The sequence below is a fragment of the Bubalus bubalis genome, chromosome 19 (genome assembly GCF_019923935.1).
Source record: "Bubalus bubalis isolate 160015118507 breed Murrah chromosome 19, NDDB_SH_1, whole genome shotgun sequence".
NCBI classification, from domain to species: Eukaryota; Metazoa; Chordata; class Mammalia; order Artiodactyla; family Bovidae; genus Bubalus; species Bubalus bubalis.
In genome coordinates this window covers 53,364,735-53,387,688 of record NC_059175.1, presented here as the reverse complement: position 1 = coordinate 53,387,688, position 22,954 = coordinate 53,364,735, and the positions used below count along the sequence as shown (strand labels likewise).

The following is a 22,954-nucleotide window of genomic DNA, read 5'->3' as shown; positions in this document are numbered from 1 at the left end:
TTTATATTTGAATTCTGGGGTGCTTATATAAAGCAAACGTTACAAAAACTGAACAAAATCTATGTTTCAGTTTAATAAAAATAAATGCCCTACTATCTATCTTTGTGTGTGTGCATTTATACATATGTATGTATTTACTTACCTATCTCCATTCAGGATATTGTGTTCTATACGTGCTTAGTCTCTCAGTCATGCCCGACTCTTGCGATACCATAGGTTGTAGCCTGCCAGGCTCCTCTGTCCATGGGATTCTCCAGGCAAGAATACTGGAGTGTGTAGCTATTTGCTTCTCCAGAGTGTCTTCCCAACCCAGGAATTGAACCCGGGTCTCCTCCATTGCATACGGATTTTAAACCGATTGAGCTACAGCGTTAAGTTATCTGTTGGGTTAGTATTTACAGGCAAAACAGCTGTTGCTGGTAAGATGCATTCTCAGATGTATATCTGACCCTTTGAACTGTGGTTTCCATCATTTTCAGAACGAGTGATGAATAATATCAGTAGTAGTCTCTTGTTCTAAGCCTAGTTCTGAATTTCCAGTGATTCTGGCTTCTTAATTTTGGTTTTACCTACCTGTCTTCTAGAAATAGCAATCCACTCCAGTATTCTTGCCTGGAAAATCCCATGGACAGAGGAGTCTGGCAAACTACATTCGATGGGGTTGCAAAGAGTCAGACATGACTTAGCAACTAAAACATCACTGCCATTTTCAATTTTACTATTTTTTCCATTAGTGTTTTAATCTTCCTTAATTGATAAGTTATCAGATTAGTAATTAATTTTACTTGTCTCCTTCAGTGTCAGCTTAAACAGCTCTTGTTTATAGTCAAAATGCAAATACTCATAGATCACATGACATTGTGGAGAACTTCACCTAAATTAGTTGCAAGTTTTATTTCCAGGTTGGCTCCCAAATCAATATTTTCAATTTCATTCTGTCCATTTCAGGATATAGTCCTTCACAGTCCCAAGATTTGTGTATGATCAACTGCATTTACTTAAAACATATATATTTATTTTATATTTAAAATATATGTATTTCAGAGGTAAATAATAGACTTTTGGCTCAGTGGGAGAAGGAGAGGGTGGCATGATTTGAGAGAATAGCATTGAAACATATATATTACCATATGTAAAATAGATAACCAGTGAGAGTTTGATATATGACACAGGGCACCCAAATGAGTGCTCTGGGACAACCTGGAGGGATAGGGTGGGGAGGAAGGTGGGAGGCTCTTTCAGGATGGAGGAGATATATGTAAGCCTATGGTCGATTCATAATGATGCTTGGCAAAAAATAATAATAATAATAATAAATCACAATATTATTAAGTACTTATCCTCCAATTGAATAAATAGATTGAAAAATAAAATATGTATATTTAATTTTAAAATGGGCTTTCCTGGTGGCTCAGGTGATAAAGAATCTGCCTGCAATATAGGAGACCCGGGTTCAATCCCTGGGTTGGGAAAATCTGGAGAAGGGAATGGTAACTCACTTCAGTATCACTGTCTGGAGAATTCCATGGACAGAGGAGCTTGGCGTGCTGCAGTTCATGGGGTCACAAAAAGTTGGACATGACTGACTAAGCACACAAATATAAAATACATTTTAAATGGTCTTAAAATGTGAAATATTAATTTAAGTTTCATAGATATGGTGATAAACCCACTACACACTTGCAGGCATTACTTTCTTACATGGTAATTCAATTTTCTTTGCTGTAAAAGCCTTATTCCCCAAACCCCATTTAGTAAAACCTATCTTTTATAGCCTGGATTAAAGGGTGTTTCTTTATAAAGACTTCTCTATTTGAGGAGACAATTCTCTTCGGGTCTTTTGTGTTTCTGCACATTTTCTGAGCAAGAGGCATGGACAGCTTTGTTTCATTCTATTTTTTCAAGGATGTTATATAGCAAACAGTCTTGGAATAGACAGAACCTTCTTTGGGAGAAGCAGGTAGATATATTTTCTGACAATTATAAATATCATGTCTTTATCTAGGGAAAAGGTTGGAGAGGTGTGTTACTAGATCCTTTAGGAGACAGGGGATCACAAAATTCAGGGGTTCTTAGCTGTGACCCAAATATACTACATGTGCATTATATATCTGGCTGCTTCCTGTTCCCCAGTGGCATGCAAGGACAATGGAAACTCATGCTTTCTGCTGTTCTGTAATAAAGCCTTTGGTCCAGAGTTTTTGTGTTCTTCCAGGATATATAAAACTGTGGCAACCTAACTTAGTAACTTGAAAATACAGTAACATCTCAAATTCTTCACTTGAAAGTCAAGATATCATGCTATGCTAAGTCACTTCAGTCGTGTCCGACTCTGTGCGACCCCATAGACGGCAGCCCACCAGACTCCCCCGTCCCTGGGATTCTCCAGGCAATAACACTGGAGTGGGTTGCCATTTCCTTCTCCAGTGCATGAAAGTGAAAAGTGAAAGTGAAGTTGCTCAGTTGTGTCTGACTCTAGCGACCCCATGAATTGCAGCCTAACAGGCTCCTCTGTCCATGGGATTTTCCAGGCAAGAGTACTAGAGTGGGGTGCCATTGCCTTCTCTGAATGTAACAGTCTAGTTTAATGTAATCACTTGCTCCTTTGAATTTCTATAACATTTATCTAATTCTTTCTTACTTTTGGAAACCACTATTCTATTTATGTAGGTGCTATTTAATTTTTCCTTTGAATCAGATTTTTTATAGTTCTCACACCATGTTTTATGTATTTTGTATTTTCCATCTTCTATACTGGCTAGTGAAGTACCTTACATATTGTAGCCAATAAGTAATTATTTGTTGAGTGAAGTAATAAATACATGGGAAACAGACAAATTAGTTCAGGGTTTGTATAGCAAGAATGGTGTTAAAATTCCAAGTTTCAACTTAGAACATTTAATTGTAATAATGTGTTACAAAAGAAAAAACATATTTTTAAAAAAGCATGCTATGATGTAGTTGACATACTTTGTTTCTTACTTAAAACTTGTCACAATCAAGGAAGTGAAAGTACTGTACTGGATAATAAAGTTTCATTTCATCAATCAAATCCTGATTTCTCACTAACTTAAATGGAGGAAATTAAGGAAGTCATTCACGGAGGAAATTAAGGAAATCATTCAAATATGGAACTAAATGTGCATGAGTAAACTTTGCAAAGACATATACTCTATGCCACTATGAGCAATATTTTATTCACTATATATAGAGTAAAAATGTATATGAACATTCCTACTATGTTGGCATACACACACACATATATACATATTGGAGACCATTCACATTGTTGCTATTCTTCTCTCTCAAGATACACTTCATTATTTTTAAATTAATGCAAACATGTTTATGTAGGGTTTTATTATTTCATACATTCCAGAAATTATGCATAGAAGTAGGAAGAGCAATGTCCTGAAAGGATATGCATAAGTAAAATGATATTCACAATATTGTTTGATTTGGCTGCAACAGTTAATATCATAGAATTATTCCCAGTTTTCAGGTTTCTGATTCTAATCTTCATAATACATAGCAAAGTTATTCAAAAAATTAGAAAACAACGATAGAAGAAGGAAAATGGTATCCAATGCAATATTTCCTGGCTTATCTGTATTTGTCAGAGTGATGAGTATTTTGATTTTCTTCACGTCTTCGAAAAGTACTTCTACCTGTCATACTATTTTTTGTGTTTTATGTTCTTGTATGTATGTGTGCATTTCACATAATAGTGTTTCATGAAATTAATTTTAAAATGATTATTTGGTTTGATTTAAAGCATCAAAAAATACTAAAGGAATCCTACTGGCACAGAGACTCAGAGTGGCTTCACTATCTTATGCCAGACTTAAGTCTCTTAACCTCACTTCCCTGGAAAAAAAAAAAAGACTATATTTCTTAGCCTCACTTGTAGCTGAGTAGGGTCCAATTCCTGAATTCTAGCCAATGGAATATAGGGACAAGTACTCTGTTAACTTTCTAGGAAATTTCCCTAGAAGGCTGTTGATCTATTCTACCCAATCCCTTCATCTCGCTACAAGAATCCTGATGGTGATGTCTGAAGCCCCCAGTTGGATCATGAAAATGAAAACCATAGCCTAGAGACAGAGGAACCAAGCAACTTTATCCCAGAGAGCACTGAAGAGAAAACTACCATGTGAGCCCTGGGCTGCCTCTCTGAGCTCAGTTAAGAGAGAAAGTATTTCAGTCTGTGTAAAGCCGTGATTATTTCATGTTTCTGTTACACAGAGCTGACCATAACTCTGATTTAACAACTATTGAGCTGAAACGGTGTATTCTCCGTGGCTTTGGAGATTAAGGAGGGTTTGGGAAATAAAATACAGAGGAAGGAGAGAAAGGAAAGGAAAATAAGAATAAAAGCATGGGAAAATAATGCATGACAGTCTATTCTAAACGCCAGAGAACTTATTTTTTGGAGGAAATCTTCTCTGCATTTTTTAATCACAAGTATGAAAATGTGCAGGTCTTGATTTTCACTCTTTTCCCTCTGAAGTCAGAAGGCGTATCTTATGCCTTCACTGTGTCATTCCCAGTGTACAGCACTACGTGATGCAAACAGGAGTGACAAAGGGCTCCCTCAATGCCTCTCCCTTTGAAATCTACCCTACAGCTATATTACATCTCCTCAAACTCTTGCTTGAATTTCTTTCATGCCTTTGCTTCACCTGCAGAATAGAAAAAAAGAAAAAAATCCTCACAAGAAATTCATGACTTGCCGATATCTGAGGCAGTTCCACTTCTCTTCTCATCTTTACTGCCTGCCCTGGAAAACCCACAAGCCATCCATATTTTACCATGCTCAGCATATCATAGCGGCTCAGCAGTAAAGAATCTGTCTGCAAGGCAAGAGATGCAAGAGACCTGGGTTTGATCCCTGGGTTGGCAAGATTCCTTTGAGGAGGAAATGGCAACACACTCCAGTATTCTTCCCTGGAAAATCCCATGGAGAGAGGAGCCTGGTGGGCTACAGTCCATGGGGTCACAAGAGTCAGACATGACTTAGTGACTAAACCACCATCTCCTGACTAGGCTGCACTCCCGCTAGCTTTTATGCCTCTGTATGTGCTGTTTCTTCTCCATAAAAAGTCCATGACATTGCTTTAATAACCAGCAAATCACCAGTTCCCAAGTGAGTTTTCAGAGACCATCACCATGTTCCCAAGGCCCCCTGTTCTCTTTACAGTCATAAAAGAGTTAAGAATTTGACACTCCATTTTGACATTTCTTTTTTTTTTATTTTGTTTTATTATTTAACTTTACAATATTGTATTGGTGTTGCCATATATCAACATGAATCCACCACAGGTATACACGTGTTCCCCATCCTGAACCCTCCTCCCCACTCCCTTCCCATACCAAAAAAAAAAAAGAAATGTCAAAAGGAAAAAACAAAACAAAAGATAAAAGCAAAATTTCTTGAACTAAATAACAATGAAAATACAACATATCAATTTTTAAAATTATGGGAAAAATAAATAAATAAATAACATGGATATTAAAAAAAAAAAAAAGAATTTGCCACTCCAAAATATGCCACTCAGGCATACAGATTAAGTTAAAGGCACCTGAAAATCACCAGATGCAAAAAGCATACCCTGACTTTCCTAAAAGTAGGAGGTAAAACTCAAATAGAAGAGATGCCCTCTTTAATATAGAAGGAAAGAAACATTCTCACCAAACTGGGAAGTGGACACCAAGAGAAATCTGTATAAAGAAAGCTTGCTAAATTAACTCATAACTTTCTAGTTACTTCTCTATCTAATTCACTAAGTAGCCCAAGAAGCTTTTGCCTTGTCACTTTTTCACAATTTCATATTCTTTGTCCAACTCAGTATATAAATATCGGCTCATACTGCTTCTTTGGATCTTAATTTCCTTAAGAGGACTCCATGTCAAAAAAAAAAAAAAAAACTTATATTAAATAAATGTGTATGCTTTTCTCTTATTAATTGCTCTTATTTCAAGAGCCCCAGTCAAGAATCTAAAAAGTATATGGAAAAAAGGTTTTTCCTCCCCTAGAGTCATATTAGGCATTTATTACATGACTTACACATTTCCGGTGTTCCAAAAAAGACTAGAACTTGCTATCAGGTGCAGGCAGTCAAGACTCAGTTGAGTCAATGAACAAACAATCAAATGAATAAACGAAGCCAGGTTTGTGCTTCTATCAGTTTGGAGTGTCCCATGTACTATTCATGTGTCTTTAGCCCAATATTCTCATATGTAAAATAGGTCCAATAACTCACAAAAGCTCTGTGAGAATTAATCAAAGCTGTGAACACAGTCAAGAATACACAGAAGACGCAGTCAAAATCTACCACCACTTCTGGGAAAATAAAGTATATGGTTCAGTAGTGTATTCCTTATATAATACATGTAATTTGCAGGTATTATTGGAATTATTTGCTATGATTCAGATAACAATGAAATATTTTAATTATAATTTGGATTTTGTATTTTTGGGAAAGAAATTAAAGCTAAACACTAAGAAACAAGAGTGCTTGCATACTGACTTGATAATGAATATTTAATACTTGTGTGCCTTTTCTTAGAGCTCTGGTTTTCTATTCATATAATATACGGTATATGTGTAATTTTAAAAAAGTGCTTCCCATATGTTCTGAAAAACTTTTTTGAAAGCATACATTCCAAAAAGTAACTACATAAATGCTTCAAACTGATGCACACCCAAAAAGATACTTAATGATGGGTATAACTGACAATGAAATTGAAAGAATTTAACTCTGCTCTAGATGATGGAAAAAGCAAGAGAGTTCCAGAAAAACATCTATTTCTTCTTTATTGACTATGCCAAAGCCTTTGACTGTGTGGATCACAATAAACTGTGGAAAATTCTGAAAGAGATGGGAATACCAGACCACCTGATCTGCCTCTTGAGAAATTTGTATGCAGGTCAGGAAGCAACAGTTAGAACTGGACATGGAACAACAGACTGGTTCCAAATAGGAAAAGGAGTATGTCAAGGCTGTATATTGTCACCCTGTTAATTTAACTTATATGCAGAGTACATCATGAGAAACGCTGGACTGGAAGAAACACAAGCGGGAATCAAAATTGCCAGGAGAAATATCAATAACCTCAAATATGCAGATGACACCACCCTTATGGCAGAAAGTGAAGAGGAACTAAAAAGCCTCTTGATGAAAGTGAAAGTGGAGAGTGAAAAAGTTGGCTTAAAGCTCAACATTCAGAAAACGAAGATCATGGCATCTGGTCCCATCACTTCATGGGAAATAAATGGGGAAACAGTGGAAACAGTGTCAGAGTTTATTTTTTGGGGCTCCGAAATCACTGCAGATGGTGACTGCAGCTATGAAATTAAAAGACGCTTACTCCTTGGAAGGGAAGTTATGACCAACCTAGATAGCATATTCAAAAGCAGAGACATTACTTTGCCCACAAAGGTCCATCTAGTCAAGGCTATGGTTTTTCCTGTGGCCATGTATGGATGTGAGAGTTGGACTGTGAAGAAGGCTGAGCGCCAAAGAATTGATGCCTTTGAACTGTGGTGTTGGAGAAGACTCTTGAGAGTCCCTTGGACTGCAAGGAGATCCAGCCAGTCCATCCTGAAGGAGATCAGCCCTGGGATTTCTTTGGAAGGAATGATGCTAAAGCTGAAACTCCAGTACTTTGGCCACCTCATGTGAAGAGTTGACTCATTGGAAAAGACTCTGATGATGGGAGGGATTGGGGGCAGGAGGAGAAGGGGATGACAGAGGATGAGATGGCTGGATGGCATCACTGACTCGATGGACGTGAGTCTGGGTGAACTCCAGGAGTTGGTGATGGACAGGGAGGCCTGGCGTGCTGCGATTCATGGGGTCGCAAAGAGTCGGACATGACTGAGCAACTGAACTGAACTGAACTGAACTGATGAGCCTCCCTTCTTTGGAATATTTCAATGTCTTTAATTTACATGAACGTGTGTTGCTTTAATTGAAATACAGTATATAACATCTTGTTTCCAGTTTGTAAGAAAATAGAGTTAAAATTTTTAGCATGCCATATATACATCTAAATTCCATATAAAATATGGAGTCAAATGAACTTTGGATTTAAAACTGCATTGCACATAGCTTTCTTTAGAAAATATTAATCTATAGGAGCCATAATATTGCTTAACTCTGAGATATTAACACTTCTGAATTCTAAGTAGTGAGAAAATGTGATAAAATGTCCTGAAAAGAAAAAGACGTGTGCTATATTTTTATATATACATAAGATCTTATGTTCGGAGGGTCTGATAATTAAAATAGTTTATATTTCTATTCAGGTTCAAATTTACCTTCTCAGTCATAATCTTACCAACACAACCAACTTTTACATCAAATCACAAGCCTGTTGTATCTACTAAGTGACAGTTCATAGTCGTTTAGTTGCTAAGTCGTGTCTGACTCTCTTGGGACCCCATGGACTGCAGCCGGCCAGACCCTCTGTCTGTGGGGTTTCCCAGGCAAGAATACTAAAGTGGGTTGCCATTTCCTTCTCCAGGGACCTTCCCAACCCAGAGATCCACCCACAGCTCCTGCCTTGGCAGGTGGGTTCATCACTGCTGAGCCACCAGGGAAGGTTTAGGAAGACACTGTAACCCAAGGCTACCCCATATATGCTACTTGAATGTGTACTGGTGTCAGCAGAGATTCGGTCTCCAACCCTAAATGGTTCTCAGTGTTCCTTTATCCTCTTGCATGCCATAAATCATGTTATCCACACAACTTTTCTAATTATAACCCAATTGTCAGTTTTCACACCCTACACTTAAACTGCTTAACAGATCAAGAAGGCACTTTCTCATAAGTCATACCCACTAAAACTCTATAATCTATATGGTTAATTATAGTAGTTTGAATGTACAATGCTTGCCCACATACTTTTGGAAGCTTTAACAACTTTAGCACTCAAAAATTTTATATGCATCCTTTAAACACAAGCAGTATTCTGTCTCTGTCTCCTCAAGTTGAAATTCTTACCACTGTGCATGGCTTAGGCACTTCCTTTTCCCTGCACCCACACATAACACACTGCAAACAACTTTTCTTTTACTATAAAATTTATCACATCTTCTTGTTTCTTCACACTAGACTGTCAACTTTCAAAAACAAGAAAGATATCCACTTTCATTTCTCAAATATTTGGAGCAGGGTGGGTATAAAGAAACAGGATTAAATGAATTTCTAAGTCATATGATGAGGGATATCAACTTAATCTGTTGCTGTTGTTGTTGTTCAGTTACTACATCATGTATGACTCTGCCACCCCATGGTCTGTGGCATGCCCAGAGTTTGTTCAAATTCATGTTCATTGTGTCTGTTTTGTATTCAGTAAAAAATTTTAATCAACTTTCAATACATGAAAATTACTGTACTGTGGTTTTGCAGGATAGCAAAATTTAAAAGTTGAAACTGAAGATAGTCCATAAAGCAACCAGAGACTGATAAGATAAACAGAACATATATAAATAAGCTCAAACTCCACATTGCTGAAAAGAATTGTATGCTACATTATAATGCACAAGTTCATTCTCATATTCTTTATTATTTGATTTTCACAATAATCTTGTAAGGTAACTGGAAAGTGATAAGGCATTTAAAAATATGTGAATAACACGCAAAAAGGGTTGAGATGAGAAACAGCATCCTCTATATTTGAAAGACTTAAGGAAGTTTTATGAGAGGATACCATTTCATGTGGGTTTTAAGGGTTTCACTTACAGATTTTGATTTTAAATATTAAATTCCTTTAATCAGTCATTTATTTTATTTAATATTCAGCAAAGATATTGACCTTCCATTTCTATTCACTGCTCTAAAGCTGGAGATGTTAATTTACTAAAAAAGATTGTTATTATATTATGCTTAAAAAGTAAACACATAATAGTTTTTATATATTATATATATACTATGGCAGGAAAACCACACAAAAAACAATAGGGTGTTTTAAGGCAAGTGAGTTTAGCAGGTTTAGGCAAGAAGTTTGAAATGAATGGTCAGAAAGAAGGTCTCTCCTGTGGGCCTGACATTTGAGAATAGACCAGAATCACTAAAAAAAAAAAAAAGGAAATCATTCCAAACCAAGAAAACAGAGGACACCAAGGTCCTTAGTTGGAGATGAGTTTATAATGAACAAAAATGTGAAACTCAGCTGTGCTCAAAGGTAGAGAAGCTGAGACTGGAAAGAAGTGAGCACAGCATCAGAGACTGACAGAAGGAAGAGCACCAAGGACCTTTAAGATATTGAAATTCTTAGATCTATTTATTTATTTTTAACTTTCTGAGGCAGAGTAGACCAGTCATTAAAAACATGGGGCTTATTATTATTGTAAAGCACACAAACACTAGCTCTCCCTCTTATCAAATTTTAACCATAGAGTATTGTTCCTGTAGGTACAATATTATATAGAGTTCTAGAACTTTCCACTTTTCGTGACTGAAATCTTTTAGTCATCAGACAACAGGTCTCCATTTCCCCCTCCTCAAGCCCCTGACATCCACCATTTCTTTTTTTTTTTTTTTTTTCCTGGATTTGTTTGACTGCTTTGAAAAGTGAAAAACGTATAGTCTCTTGCTAAGTCATGTCTTATTCTTTGTGACCCCATGGACTGTAGCTCACCAGACTTCTCTGTCCATGGAATTTCCCAGGTAAGAAGACTGGATTGGGTTGTCATTTCCTCCTTCAAGGGATATTTCCAACCCAGGGATCGAACCTGCACCTTGTGCATTGGCAGAGCCACCAAGTAAAACCTTTCATAACAAGAGTTTGTTTCCACCTCTTGGCTATTGTGAATAATGCTGCAGTCAACATGGAAATGCAGATATCTCTTTCTGATAGTGTTTCCATTTCTGTTGGACATATACCCAGAAAGGAGACTGCGGTATCATATAGGGGTTCTATCTTTAATTTTTTGAGAAATCTGTGTATTGTTCTCAATAGCACCTGGACCAATTTACATGCCCAGATGGTCATAAGGGGCCCCTTTCTCCACATCTTTGCCAACACTGATTATTTTTTGACATTTGATAACACCATTCAAACAGGTGTGAAGTGATATTTCACTCTGGTTTTGATTTGCATTCTCTGATGATTAAGGATGTTGAGCACTTTTTAATATGCCTGTTGACCATCTGTATGTTTTCTTTGGAAAAATGTCTATTCAGTTTCTCTGAGCATTTTTAAAATTTGATTATTTTGCTGGATTTTTGTGCTTTTAAAATATACTTTGGATATTAAAGCTTTATCAGATATATACTTTTCAAATGTATTTGCTCATCCCATTTATGACCTTTTCATTTTGTTGTTAGCTGTTCAGAAATTTTTCAGCTTGATGTAGTCTCACTTGTTTATTTGTACTTTTGCTGCCTTAACTTGTGGTGTCATATCCAAAAAATAAAAAAAAATCCTTGCCAAGAATGATGTCAAGGAGTTTACCTGGTATATTTTCTCCTAGGAGGTTTAGTTTAAGGTCTTACATTTAGGTCTTTAAGTCATTTGAGTTGATGCTTTGTATGGTGCAAGACAAAGATCCAATCCCATTGTTTTCTTGTACATATTCAGTTTTCCCTGCACAATTTGTTAAAGAGACTACCTTTTCTCCAATGTGCATCTTTAGTACTCTGGAAGTTTAGCTGAGTTTATTTTTGCATTCTCAATTCTGTTCCATTGGTCTATATATCTGTTTTTATGTAAGGACTATGCTGTTTTGATTAGTATTGCTTTGTAACATTTTGAAATCAGATAATGTGATACCTCCAGCTCTATTCTTCTTTCTCAAGACTGTTTAGACTATCATAATTCATTTTAATTCCATATGAATTTTAGGATTATTCTTCCCATTTATATATAAAAAAAGCATGCACAGTGATTGCATTGAACCTATGGATTGTTTTAGGTGATATGGATATTTTAACAGTATGAAGAGAATATTAATTTAAAATTTAATAATTTAAATTTAATTTATATTAAATAACCTATTTTATGTATTAAACATATATAAATAACAATTTAATATTAATTAATAATATTAATCCAATGTATGAACGTGGCACGTCTTTCCAATTTGTGTCTAATTTTCTTTCAGGAGTGTTTTATAGTTTTAAATGTAGAAGTCTCATCTCCTTGGTTAAATTTATTCCTAAGTATCTTACTTCTTTTGATGTTATTGTAAATGAGAGAGTTTTCTTAGTTTCCTTTCTAGATTGTACCTTTTTGTTATATGGCAGTGCAACCGATTTCTGTAGGTTGATTTTATGTTCTTCAACTATTAACTTTGTTTTTCAGTTCTAACAGGTTTTTTTTGGTCCCCCCCCCCATAAGATCATGTCATCTATGATTAGAAAAAACTTCATGTTTTCCTTTATAATTTGGGTATCTTTTTCTTGCCTACTTGCTCTGACTAGGACTTCCAGTACTAAGTTGAATAGACATGCTGAGAGTGAGCAGTATCTTGGGTCCTGTCAAGATTCCAATACAGAAGATGGGGCCATTCTCCTAAACAGTGCTCTAAAAATTTTAGAAAGAGAAACATATGGTCTAGTCTTTTCTGACCTTCCCCAGAGAGAAGCCGGGAGGTTATAGCTTCCTCCCAATTGCATGCATTGTGCTGTTCCAGGAGGAGGGATTATGGTGAAAGGGTGCCACAAGTTTTCCTACTGACTTTTATATGTCTGGCTTAACACTTGGAATGCAGAAGCCTTGTAACTAGTTTCTGAATTTCTCATAAAGGGAGTTTTTCTGTATATTGCTGTTGAATCAGTGTCTACTTGAGAAAGAGAAAGATCTGGGGCTTCCTATTCTGCCATCTTGCTGACATCCCTCAGGACGTTTGAAATTTTACTAATTGAAATGAAAAGATACTGGAACATTTTGAGGAATAAATAACATCAACTAAAGTAAAAGAACACTCTAGCATTCATGGGGGGAATGGAATATGAGGAAACCAGGAAGATTAAAAACTGAGTCTGAAACCTACTTCAGAGTGCAGACTAAAGATGATAGTAGCTCCCCCAGAAAAAATAAAAAATAGACAATCCAGCATATTTGAATCCATATGCTAGATACATATGATCCAGCAAGCCCACTCCTGGGCATATATCCAGACAAAGCTATAATTCACAAAGATGCATGCTCCCCTATGTTCACAGCAATGTTATTCACAGCAGCCAAGACATAGAAAGAAACTAAATGTCCATTGCTGGATGAATGGATGAAGAAAATGTGGCATACATACATAAAGGAATAGTACTCAGTTATAACAAAAAAAATAATGCCATCTGTGGCAACATGGATGCAACTAGAGATTATTATACTAGTGAAAGAAGTCAGAAAGAGAAAGACAAATTCTATATGATATCAAATATGCGGAATCTAAAATATGACACCAATGAACCTATCTATGATAGAGAAACACAATCACAGACATAGAGAACAAACTGGTGGTTACCAGGGGGAGACATGGACAGGGAGTCATGGACAGGGCAGTTGGGGTTAGCTTTTATATAGAGAGTGGGTACACAACAAGGTCCTTCTGTATACCACAGAGAACTATATTCCGTATCCTATGATAAACCATAAGGGAAAAGAATATTAAAAAATAATGTACATACATGCATAATTGAATCACTTTGCTGTATAGCAGTAACTATCACTTCATGGGAAATAGATGGGGAAACAGTGGAAACAGTGTCAGACTTTGTTTTTTGGGGCTCCAAAATCACTGCAAATGGTGACTGCAGCCATGAAATTAAAAGATGCTTACTCCTTGGAAGGAAAGTTATGACCAACCTAGATAACATATTAAAAAGCAGAGATATTATTTTGCCAGCAAAGGTCCATACAGTCAAAGCTATGGTTTTTTCCAGTGGTCACGTATGGATGTGAGAGTTGTACTATGAAGAAAGCTAAGTGCTAAAGAATTGATGCTTTTGAAATGTGGTGTTGGAGAAGACTCTTGAGAGTCCCTTGGACTGCAAGGAGATCCAACTAGTCCATCCTAAAGGAGATCAGTCCTGGGTGTTCATTGGAAGGACTGATGCTAAAGCTGAAACTCCAATACTTTGGCCACCTCATGAGAAGAGTTGACTCATTGGAAAAGACTCTGACTATGGGAAGGATTGGGGGCAGGAGGAGAAGGGGACGGCAGAGGATGAGATGGTTGGATGGCATCACCAACTCGATGGACATGAGTTTGAGTGAACCCCGGGAGTTGGTGATGGACAGGGAGGCCTTGTGTGCTGTGATTCATGGGTTTGCAAAGAATCGGAACCGACTGAGCGACTGAACTGAACACTACATTGTAAATCAGCTATACTTCAATTGAAAAAGTATTTAAAAGAAGAAAAATAAAATAGATAAAATTAAAATACTCCCTTAAAAAATTAAAGATGAGAGTAGCTAAGAATAAGGTACAACAAAGAGGGCAGAAAGATAGACAGACAGATAAGCTATGTTTCAGACTTTATGATTGTTGGAAGAGAAGATAAAATTCAAAAAGAATTAAAAGTGGTAGAGAGTAACAAGGAGGGGATGACAGTTTTTGTCTGTAAACTTAGTATCTGCTACCTATGAGTCATCTAAAAGATGAGGCATCTAAACTAAACTAGTATGTAGCTCAGTGGAGAGATCAAGACTTAAGGTATTAGCACAAGAGACAGCATGATATGAAGGTAAGTTAAAGCCACTGAGTAATAAAGTCATGTTGGAAGAAAATAAAATGGATAAAAGCGTGCAGCATAGGTCTCCATATCGGGTGTTCAATATTTAGAGTTAAAATCAGAAGATTGGACTCCTGTATAAGAAACGGGGGAAATATGCAGGGTGATATAGTGGTAGTATGGGGCAGAACCCTAGAACCCTAAAGTATTTTAGAGGAGGAAGACTTACACATAGAGTATAAAGTATTTTAGAGAAGGAAGAATTACACAACTATTTAAAATAATATCTTTAAAAAAAAGAAACAAATAAAAAGAAACAAATAAAATAAAATAATATCTTTATGGAAGACCCAGACATCATCAACCCACCTTAATAATAAATTTAAGTACATATTTCTACCTTGACATTAAATTCTATATTTGTAAAATTTATATTAATAAAGTATAGAAATTAGCATCTACTAATATGCTATATAGTACTATATAATGGGCTATATGTTAAATCCATTACCTAATTTAATTAAATTGTTTCATGATCATTTTCTAGTTGAAGATACTAAGCCTCAGAATAGCTTACTTGAGAAATGAGATTTGAAACTAGTTCTATTTGAGTTCAATGTCTTCCTCTAACATTGGATTTAAATAGATATAGGTCCAAATCATTATGCTCTGTCTTTTTGCCTTTGGCCCTTGAGATGAGAATTATGCAACATTTCAAAGCTTAAGTTTCCTGGCTGTTGAATGAGTAACACAGTAGGACCTATTTCATAGACTGTAGTTAGTATTATATGAGCCAAAAGAAGATAAAGGATTGAGAACTCTTTCTAATTCATAATAAACCCTTGAAATGTGTTAGCAATGTTATCATTTTTTGTTATACAGATATCCCATTGAAGCATTTGACTCACATTTATTTTTATTATGTGTTACTTTTTCTATCCAAAAAAATTAAATATAAAGATAAGGAAGGCCTTTTCTTTCTTATATCTAGCATACTATCCTAAAATTAAACAGTAAATGTATGCAGTCTGATACTCAACTACACACAATGTTTAGGATAAAAGTAAGTTTTCTCACATTTATATATATATATATCTACTGACTTAGAAAAATGAAAGTGATACATATTCAAGAGTCTTCTAATAGCTTCAATAAGATAAGATGGTTTAAATGGATCTTATTCTCCTATCCTTGCAAATGAGGATAAACTCGAGGAACAATCTCTATTTAGGTGGGTTTGCCTTCAATGGTAGGAAAATTTTCTTTTGAGATGTCGATTTACAGTAAATAAAAGCACATAGGGAAATTATGGAAGACTTTCATCATTTTACTGTTATTGATCTCTCAAACCTGTAAGAGAAAAATTAACCCAAATATTTTTGAAGCATTAGTAAATGTTCGACTATTAATAGAATAAGATACATTAAATATTCATGTTTTTGAGAGAGCTTAGAAAGTAAAGGGTTTTACATTTACTATCAGAGTCTTTATCTGCAATTTGGTGTTCATATCTCTAGTTATTGTGTTTGCCTGTGTATGCTGCTTTATAGCTTTTAGCAATTAGGGAATCAAGCAGGTAATATGTTTGTATAATAAAATTATTCAAGAGACAGAATATAAGGAAGGGTCCCCTAATTGGAATAAAGTCCCTGTGGTCATCCCAGTCAATTCTTGTTGGTACAAAAGTATAACTTCGCTGAACTATAGTAAAAACAAAACAACAAAACTGTATAAAGTTCTCCAGGGTATTATTAGGTAACTCACTGATAGGTTTACATGGAGAATTTACCACATTACTAATATAATCGCTATCTTGTGGCGCCTTAAAAATACTTCTTAACTGACATATCTTTACTGGAAATATTTAGAAGATGTTTACATATATGTTCCAAATAATTAAAAGCATATTCTCTAGATCTAGATTTTTATCCTGGAGACATTTATTATGATGATGATTTTCTTATTTGCTTTTATTATAATAGTTTTACCTTCTTAAGGTAAGAAAATAAGTGAATAAAAACAGTACAACTGGGTAGTATAAATAAAAAATTTTAAAAAAGCAAAAACAAAACAAAAAACTAACACCTCCCCAAAAAAAACCCTCTTCCTTCTCCTGATTCTAAGTTCTATTTTCCATATATAAAAATTAATATCCATATATAGTCCTGAAGATAAATCATAATAATTAATAGCTATAGCATCATGGGATAAATGAAAGAAGAAAACTAAGCTGATTTTTTTATACTGAATCATGTTATATTAATATTTTATAATGCTTTTTACCTAAATAAGCAATGTAGTTGATGTTTACTATAGCCCTAATATTTTTATCTATCACATATCAGAATTATGAGTGCTCATTAATTTAAATATTTGCCTATTGATACACATACAAATACTGAAGTCTTAAAAATAATAAGCTTTTTCAAATCAGGAGACAACAATCACTTTTATTTCCAAAGATGTAAAATCCTAAAGAAAAAATTAGGCTTTCACTTTATTGGTTGATAGAATATTCTATACTACTGATTAAAAAAATTAAGCAACCTGCTTATGCCATGTGTCTTTATTAGCATGGTTTTACAAATGTGGTTAACTAAGCTCATTTAATATATGGTTAAACGAGAAACAAAGGATTGTCCACACTTTTTTTACCCACGTTATGTTAAATTTGTAAATTATCAAAACATACAGCAAATTTTCATGATGCACTTTGTCCTTAGACTCTCAGGATTAACCAATTGGTAGTCTCAAACAGCAAGGGCTTTGAAATCATGGTGATTTGAATTTGAGTCTTAGCTCTGCCATTCATCCGGAGAAGGCAATGGGACCCCACTCCAGTACTCTTGCCTGGAAAATCCCATGGATGGAGAAGCCTGGTGGGCTGCAGTCCATGGGGTCGCTAAGAGTCAGACGCGACTGAGAGACTTCAATTTCACTTTCACTTTCTGCCATTCATCATTAGTAAACTAGATTAACTAAGAAAGCTAATCTTTCACTAATTTGAGTTCACATGCTTGAAGTGAATATAAAAACAATGTTCAGTATGAATAATACAATTCGTATAGTATATGATACTATAAATTAATATACAAGATCATATCTCCAAGAGCTTGGCATGTAGAAATCTCTCAACTGTAACTAGTAACACTATCACTATTGCCAGTAAAACAATGAAAATTCTTTTGGGGAGAAAAACCAGTTGTGAAACATCTGCTTCAGAGCTGGACGGTGTGATTTTACGTGTGAGCCACATACATCCAAATAGGAGGGACGTGTGGTCCTGTAGTTCTTTTGTTTCACATATGCTCTAATAACTACATTGAGACTGATATATTCTTTAATTCTCATTATCTGTCTTAGAATGTAACCTTCTGGTACTGTTCAGTTCATGCATAAGAGGAGAGAGGTAGAGAGAAGAGTTGTCTGGTGTTTACTGTTATAAGGACAGTAATTCTATCAGGTCACTACCATGACCTCACTTAAACTTAATGACTTCCTGGCTCCTAATACAGCCACACTGATGGTTGGGGCCTCAACATGTGAATCTGGGGACACACTAATGCTCACTCCTTAACAACATTTAATACCTAGAATCTAAATTATACATAAAAGGTTTCCCATAACTATTGGAATTAACCAAAGGACTTTCCAAGAGCTACATGGAAGGGGGCAGAGGCAAGGAACAGAACTGTCCACGGAGACTGCAGAAACAAGTGGAATCATTAGTAATAAATCTCAGTAGAAATAAACATTTGGAGGATGAGAGTGCACAGCCTGGAGTAACACTTTATCTTCAACAGGACCTTGACTGGGGGAAGAAATTGTCAGGTTGGTAGAAAATCCCTCCTGGACTCAGTATGGCCCAGTAAAGCAGTGGAAGCAGGGCAGCACTCAGAATAATAAAAATAGCAGACTTTCTGAGCGTAATCTGTCTCTAGCGAGAACTGACATCTTAAACTAGTCACATGAGCCAATTAATCTTGATAACTGTAGTGCCAGCACCATAAATACTGTATCAGGCTCTAATGTGGGAAGCCTCTTTATTTTCTCCCCACATGAACTCTTTAAAAAAAATGTCTACAAAACAAATTATAATGAATGTTGTAGAGGGTATGGAGACAAATGAACCTTCCTACACTGTTGATGTGAATGTAAGATGGCATAGCCACTATGGAAAACAGTAGAGAGGTTCCTCAGAAAACTAAAAATAGAATTAACTACATGATCTAGAATCCCAGGTATATTCAGGGCATATACCTGGACAAAACTATAACCCAAAAGACACATGCATGGACACAGTGGGGGAAGAAGAGGGTGGGGCAAACAGAAGGTAGCAAGAAAGTAGCATGGACATATATACACTACCATGTGTAAAATAGATCCCTAGTGGGAGGCTGCTGTATAGGCACAGGAAGCTCAATCCAGTGGGTGCTCTGTGACAACCTGCAGGAGTGGGTTGGGGTGGGATGTAGGGGGGAGGTTCAAGAGAAAGGGGCCATATATATACTTATGGCTAATTCAGTAGTTATATGCAGAAGCCAACACAATATTGTAAAGCAATTATCCTTTGATCAAAAAAAAAAGATCCATGCACTGCTACATTCACAGCAGCACTATTCACAACAGCCAAAACATGGAAAGTATATAAATGTCCATTGACAAATGAATGGATACATATGGAGTACATATATAAAATGGAATATTACTCAGCCATAAAAAGTAATGAAATAATGGCGTCTACAACATGGATTCAATTAGAGATTATCATACTAAATGAATTAAGTCAGAAAGAGAAATACCATGTGATGTCACTTATATCTAGAAACAAAAATATGTCACAAATGAATCTATCTACAAAATAGAAACTAACTCACAGACATAAAAATCAGGTATATGGTTGCCGAGGTTGGGTGAGGAGGGAGAGGAGTGGACTGGGAGATTGGGGTTGGTAGATGCAAACTATTACATTTAGAATGGATGAACAACAAGATCCTACTGTATAACACAAGGAACTCTATCCAAACCATAATGGGAAATGATATAAAATAAGTGTATATATATATATATATATATATATATATATATATATACACACACACACACACACATAGCTGAATCACTTTGCTGTACAGCAGAGATTGGCACAGCATTGAAATCAACTACACTTCAATAAGAAACCAAGTAAAATAAAAATTAAAGGAAACAAATTTATAAAAATTGAAATGCATGGCCTGAACATAACAAGCAGATGAGGTAAAATGCTCCATAATCCCATCTCCTCAAACTGGGCAAGGGACATAATGGAAAATTCCCAGGAAGAAAACATAAGAAACCTTTCAAATGTGTTAAGAAAATCATCAACCTCACTTATAATAAGAGACTTGGGAATTAAAACTATGAAACTACATTGACATCCACTTTCCCACTCATTAGATTGTAAAAAATAAATCCAAGTGTTGCTAACTCCTTTGGTAAGACTGTGGGAGGAGCTGTGCACTCTGACACATTGCTTATGGTTATATAAAAACAGGCTTATCCTTTTCAGGATAGTCATCAGTTTCTACAAAAATTATAAAGCTGATTTTTGAGTAATAAATTCACTCTAGTAATTTCCTACAGATTGTTAAAACATGTCATTTAGAATTGAAAAGAAGAATAAAGGGGAGTCAAGAGATTCTTTTTGTGCTATATGAAGAACACTTTGTATCAGATTTAATCACATACCCAGGAAATGACCTATGTAAAACTTATGCAGTGTTTAACACCATGGTAAAAGGAAATGTTTCCTTAAAATGAAAGTTCACCTGTTAACATGTACTTGTTAATGTCTCTCTACAGATGACTAGTTGAGGGATTATGAGAGGTGCCTGCAATGTAATACTATGTATCTCCTTATGTATTGATATGGAGAAATGTCAAAGATATATTGGAAAAGGAGGAAGATTTCAGAATAGTGTGTATAGTGTGCTATTGCCTCTTTTAAAAAGAAATAAAACATGCTTCTATATTTACTTCCTCATGCAATTCTTAAAAAAAAAAAAATGTGATGAATTACAGTACTTCCTATTTGGAGAAGAGTAGAGACCAGGTGGAATGTACTGGATAAAAAGCACATTTTCTTGTGTATATTTTATTTTTCCTTTTTATGTTGTTATATAAATTCATTATCTAGAAAAATTTAATAAATTTTGCAGTAATACAGATGCTCAGTACCTCCCTATGCTTCCGTTAACCATTCATGTGAGCAGATAATTCTAAACCGATGACAGCAAATGGAGCATCTGGTGCTGGAGGTAGCATGCAGCTCCCAGCTGCGCTTGATCCTCAAAATGCAATGTTTTCCAGCAGTAATGTTTTAATAATTACCATCCATTTTAGCTACAACAGATAAAAATGAATGTTGATTTAATGCCACTAAGATAAGAGCTTTTAGTGGCAATAAATCAACATTTCAGGGAACATTTCATGCAAAGATAGGCACAATAAAGGACATGAATGGTATGAACCTAACAGAAGCAGAAGATATTAAGAAGAGGTGGCAAGAATGCACAGAAGAACTATATGAAAAAGATCTCAATGACCCTGTTAACCATGATGGAGTGATCACTCACCTAGAGCCAGACAACCTGGAGTGTGAAGTCAAATGGGCCTTATGGAGCATCACTATGAAAAAAGGTAGTGAAAGTGATGGAATTCCAGCTGAGTTATTTCAAATCCTAATAGTTGATGCAGTTAAAGTGATGCACTCAATATGCCAGCAAATTTGGAAAACTCAGCAGGATTGGAAAAGGTCAGTTTAATTCCAATCCCAAAGAAGGGAAATGCCAAAGAATGCTCAAACTACCACACAATTGCACTCATTTTACATGCTAACAAGGTCATGCTGAAAATCCTCCAAGCTAGGCGTCAATAGTATGTGAACCAAGAACTTCCAGAGGTTCAAGCTTGATCTAAAAAAGGCAGAGGAACCAGAAATCAAATTGCCAAAATCCTCTGGATCATAGAAAGAGGAAGAGAGTTCCATAAAAACATCTACTTCTGCTTTATTGACTATGACAAAGCCTTTGACTGTGTGGATCACAACAAACTGTCAATCAGTCAGTTCAATCACTCAGTTGTGTTTGATTCTTTGCGAGCCTATGGACTGCATCATGCCAGGCTTCCCTAGCCATCCCATTCCCAGTTTCCACAACAAACTGTGGAACATTCTTAAAGAGATGGGAGTACCAGACCACTTCAAATGCAACCACCTCAAATGTATGCAGGGCTAGAAGCGACAGTTAGAACTGAACATGGAATAAAGGACTGGTTCAAAATTGGGAAAGGAGTGCATTAAGGCTATGTATTGTCACCCTGCTTATTTAACTTATATGCAGAGTACATCATGCAAAATGCCAGGCTGGATGAAGCACAAGCTGGGATCCAGATTGTGGTGAGAAATGGCAATAACCTCAGATATGCATAGGACACCAGTCTTATGGCAGAAAGCGAAGAGGAACCAAAGAACATCTTGATGAAGGTAAAAGAGAAGAGTGGCAAAGCTGGCTTAAAACTCACTGTTCAAAAAACAAAGATCATGGCATCCAGTCCCTTTACTTCATGGCATGCAGATGGGGAAACAATGGAAACAGTGAAAGACTTTATTTTCTTGGACTCCAAAATCACTACAAACAATGACTACAGCCATGAAATTAAAAGATGCTTGCTCCCTGGAAGAAGACCTATGATAAGTGTATTCAAAACCAGAGACATTATTTTGTGGACAAAGACCCATATAGCCAAACCTATAGTTTTTCTAGTAGTCATGTATGGATGTGGAGTTGGACCATAAAGAAGGCTGAGTGCCAAAGAATTGAAGCTTTCAAATTATGGTGCTGGAGAAGAGACTTGAGAGTCCCGTGGACTGCAAGGAGACCAAATAAGTCAATCCTAAAGGAAATTAACCCCAAATATTCACTGGAAGAACTGATGCTGAAGCTGAAGCTTCAATTCTTTGGCCACCTAATATGAAAAGCTAACTCATTGGAAAATATACTGATGTTGGGAAAAACAGAATGCGGGAAGAGAAGGGAATGACAGAGGACAAGATGGATGGATGGTATCACTGATTCAATTGACATGAGTTTGAGAAGCTCTGGGAGATGGTGAAGAACAGGGAAGCCTAGCATACTGCAGTCCATGGGGTTGCAAAGAGCTGGTCACTTCTGAGCCACTGAACAACAGCAAAAAAATAAAAATAAAATAAGAGCTTACCATCTAGTATGTAG

The 22,954-nt window shown here is 35.9% G+C and overlaps 1 protein-coding gene across 6 annotated transcripts in view; it reads right to left on the bottom strand.

The window, feature by feature from the left end:
- CDH18 (cadherin 18) overlaps positions 1–22,954 on the bottom strand; it is a 1,275,757-nt gene that overhangs the window by 417,904 nt on the left and 834,899 nt on the right. The window lies entirely within an intron of this gene.